Source organism: Apodemus sylvaticus, chromosome 12 (assembly GCF_947179515.1).
Source record: "Apodemus sylvaticus chromosome 12, mApoSyl1.1, whole genome shotgun sequence".
Taxonomy (NCBI): Eukaryota; Metazoa; Chordata; class Mammalia; order Rodentia; family Muridae; genus Apodemus; species Apodemus sylvaticus.
Genome location: NC_067483.1, coordinates 33,191,670 through 33,196,292, shown reverse-complemented (window position 1 = coordinate 33,196,292; position 4,623 = coordinate 33,191,670). Strand labels below are relative to the sequence as shown.

General features: G+C 42.3%; 1 pseudogene; it reads right to left on the bottom strand.

Annotated features, from left to right (window-relative positions):
* Window positions 1-449: 449 nt before the first annotated feature.
* On the bottom strand, window positions 450-841 carry LOC127697185 (40S ribosomal protein S17-like; annotated as a pseudogene).
* Between the last annotated feature and the right edge of the window lie 3,782 nt (window positions 842-4,623).

Sequence of the window (4,623 nt, the reverse complement as noted above, 5' to 3'; positions counted from 1 at the left end):
TGTGCATGTGTGTTCCCACATGTGATCTAGAGTATGCAAGTGCTCATGTGTGCACATATATGCATGTGTGTTAGAGCCATGTATGCTTGAGTGTGCAAATGTTCATGTGGCATATTCCCAGATTTCACATGGAAATGAACTCAGGGTCTCCTAGAGAAGAAGGTTCATATCAGTCATGTGTAGTGCACCTGTGAGATGTGTGTGTGTGTGTGTGTGTGTACATGTATGTTTCTCTGTGCTGGAATGGGTGCTGGAATTAAAAGTATATGTCATTATTCTCAGATTTTCTCATGGGGGCTCTGGGCATGGAAACCAGGCCCTTGTACTTGCAAGACAAGTACTTTACCAGCCAGGCCATTTCCCCAGCTCCCATTTGAAAGATTTAGTGGATTTATCAAGATTTTCTTTTTTTCTTGTTTTCAGGTTTATTGAAAATATGGCATAACAGATTAAACAACTCCACATGGTGTTTTGAAATTGATCCCAACTGTAGGCTGAGTGACCTGAAGGTTAGAGAGGCTGCCAAAGTCTTCTCCTTGGTGTTAGGATCTACCTCAATGATCTCCTGATCTAGAGACCTCAGGAACATAATTATCTCTCCTCTCTCTCTCTTCTTCCTGCAACTTGATAGAGATACGTCTCACAGGACCTCTCTGAATCTGCTTCATCAGATGCGCGCGAAATAGCTGGCTATCTTGTTCTAAAGTTTCTTGCTGGGGATGATGGTGATCTCCGCGCACACACGCTTATTGGTGTGGAAATCATTACCTAGGCACGTGTAGTACTTCTCAATGATGACCTGGGCCACCTTCTTCACAGTCTTGGTTCGGACGCGGCCCATGTTGGTAGGTCTCGGTAAAAGAGTCAAGATTTTCTTGATGTCCCTCTATGCGGAGATGAAATTAATTTATTTCCAGATGTCACCTTGATGATGACATCAAGGAACTCAGCATTCTTGAGTTCTGAGACCCTTTTTCTATATGCAGTTACATTGATCCATCAATCTTAACAGTAAAAGTTTCTACATTTTACCTCTTAGGAGTTTTTTTTCCCTGGGTTAATTTTTTTTTTAACCAAAGCCCTCTGTCACATTGTAGATTTAGAATGCAAGTGCATGGCACAGGACAAGGTGGCAACCCATCCCCGACTCCAGTCTCCAGCTGTTTTCGTTGGATGGCCTTGATCCTGTGGTCTTCTCCAAGTCTTTAACTGTCTTTGCACATCTGTAACATTTGGATGTTCAGTGCATCTGTTCCTTACATTCTTAACTTGTACTTGATGCCTAGGAGATGAATTTTAAACTTAGACGGAGGATGCAGATATCTTAGTGAGTAAGAGCATTTGCTGTGCAAGCGTGAGGAACTCAGTTCTGAACCCAGCACCCATGCAAAAAGCCAGGGTTGGCTACTCGGACCTCTGTCCTCTGTGCTGATGTCTCTGGGGAATAAAGAAGGAAACCTGGTAACTCCTGCTGGCCTCTGAGTGCATAGACACACGTGCGCACATGCGCATACACACACACACACACACACACACACACACACTTGTAAAGCACACATACATATGTCAAATGCACATATACACACAATAATAAGTAAACTTTAAGTGTTGAGAATCCAAATTTAGATCCTTATGCATGTGCAGCAAGTATTTTATCAACTGAAACATCTCCCCAGCCCTAGATCTAGAATCTTTCTAGAGCATTCCTTGATAATCTATGTGGAGGGAAGTTGCATTGCTCTTCTACCTTGGATACAGCACAGCTATCACTGTGGGGATGGTTCCTGAAACATCAAATGGCGATTGCCCTCTGTGGTGGGATTTAGTATCTCACCAAGAGAAGGGACTCCTGAAGGTCATATTGTATCTTCTGCTTTACAGACCCTGGAAGCTGTTATCTTAAAATCCTGTACATCCACTTACAGAATGGATAGATGACTGCATGATTAGTGGGGGTTAGTAACGATCATAGAGAGTATAGCCCTGATAAGGCCATCAGAAACGATTTATCCAGTTGTCCCTGGCACCAGGCAGGTCCCGTGGGAACCACTTTGTCTGATGAAAGCTGTGCTCTCATCATGTAACTCCCAGTGGAAGCCAAGCCCCACTTTTGTATGAAATAAGATGCACCTAGGTCCTGACCAAGCATCTTTGTCTTCATGAGCATGGTCCTCAGCCAGTGCTGCCTAGGGGAGAAGCTCCCCACTGTGGAGCCAGAAAAGACACTGCTGAGGCCTGACAGGAATTGAGATATAAATGTCTTACTCCACTAGCAACATGCCCTACTGTCCCATTGACAGTCTATTTGGCCATTGAAAGTGCTGCGGTCAAATATGTAGATTCACTCTCTTCAAGGACTGCTAAATCTCATTCTCATTTTGGCCAATATTTCCCAGAAATCTGCACATTTATTAAAAAATAAAATAAACTGATCCAGTTGGTAAACTGTGTTTGCTTTATAGAGTCTATGCTCAGAAAAGGAAGAAACACTTTGAGACTGGTGAATTTCTTATTTGTGATCAGCCTCTACCTTCCAGTTTCAGCATGTCCAAGCTATTTATCTATTTTATCAGTTAGTGACTGCACAATCCTCCAGTCAAGAGGTCTAAGATACCGTGGTCTGTGTATGCGGGAGCTGCTCTTCTCCTGTGGAAGAGAACTTCCATAGGATGACAGGATTTGTGGCTTTGGGTGTCGTGAGGCAGCTACAATTTTTATATCCCGTTTCTTACCATTCTTCTCAGTGTGTGTACGCATGCATGTCAGTTTATATAGGTGTACATATATGTGAAGATATGCATACACAGGTGTTCACATGAATGTATGTATACACATGTGGGCGCCTGTATATGGAAATTAGAGGGACACCCTGGTGTGTCATTCTTCAGATTTGTCCACCTTATTTTTTGAGAAAGTTTCACTAACTTAGGACTTGCCAAATAGGCCAGGCTGGCTGACCAGAGACTCCCAGGATGTCACCCATTCCTGCTTCCCAGCATTGCAATCATGAGCGTGCATTCTCACACATGAGTTCTTTGATGTGGGATCTGGGAATTGAACTCAGGTCCTGATGCTTGCATGCCAGCACATCACCTACTGAGCTATCTCCCCAGTCCTCCTATCATTCCACACTGTAAACCACTTCCCTGTTACTTCCCCAGGGTGTCTAGACAGGAAGAAGGCATAAAAGTACCTGCAGGAGTTCTCAGGAGCCCCACTGTGGTAATACCTGTTGCTTCTAATCTATCTCTTCTCTTTTTTGAAAGGAGACTGGGGCATGACCTTTCTCCTTGTGCTACCCCATACCACAGAGCTTTTCCTTATACTGCAGTGGTTCTCACTCCTCCTAATGCTGTGACCCTTTAATACAGTTCCTCATGCTGTGGTGACCCCAAGTGTAAAATTATTATCATTTCTACTTCATAACTGTAGTCTTGCTACTGTTGTGAATCACGATGTAAATATTTTCAGAGTGTTGCTGAAGGGATTGTGACCCACAGGTTGAGAACCCCTTGTGTAAAGACTAAAAGGGCTAAGGAAATTCATCAGGGAACTTCCAGGCTCTGCCACAGGCTAGACCCTTTATTTTTGTGTAATGTGAGTCTTCACATGGAATCAAGAAGGGGTGGTATCATTGCTCATGGAACAGTAGATATGCAAAGAAACAAGCAAGATATTAGGGTGTCAGCACCCCGGAAACAAGGCCCAGGTGTTTTACTAAATATGGTTTGCTTTTTTCAGTTCAGGGACTTCTTAGCTTCCATGGATTTAAAGAAATAAGTTATGGTGTGTTTTAGCCTTGACTCGTATTAACCATGATGGATATGAAGTCTATGAAATCTTAACAGCTGTCTTTTGCTAGGATCTCTCTCTCTCACTCTCTCTCTCTCTCTCTCTCTCTGCCTCATCTCTCTCTCTCTCTCTCACACACACACACACACACATACACACAAACATGAGTGTCAACCCCCATTTTTCTTTGTTTCTCAATTACAAGACTTATTTTTCCTATGAGGGTTATTTTTTTTAAGTTCTTTTTTCTTTATTTAAAGATTTATTTATTTATTTATTTTATGCATCTGAGTACACCTCCATCGCTCTCCTCAGACACTCCAGAAGAAGACACCAGACCCCATTACAGATGGCCGTAAGCCACTATGTGGTTGCTGGGATTTGAACTCAGGACCTCTGGAAGAGCAGTTGGTGCTCTTAACCACTGAGTCATCTCTTCATCCCCCTATGAGGGTTCTTATCTTCTCATTCTACTTTGTATTCTTGTTTTATTTTTAATATAATAATCATAGAAGATTAATGTAATAATCATAGAAGACTCTCTAGGTATTGAGGAAGTCTTCACTTCTGGTTAGAATGAAAAAACAGAAAATTAAATGAAAAAACAAAACAAAACAAAAAAACCAGAAGGGAGAAATGGATTTCAGATTTGACCAAATGGCAGGAGAGTAATAGAACGTTCTAGAAATGATTAATTTCTTGTGTGGGAAGTAGGCATGATAGTTGGAGTGCATGAGGTAAAAGTATGGGATGCTTAATTTGGGGCAGTACTGAAAATCCACACCATTCTCACAGGCAAAGTTTACTGCAGCTAGACTATGGCGCCAACCA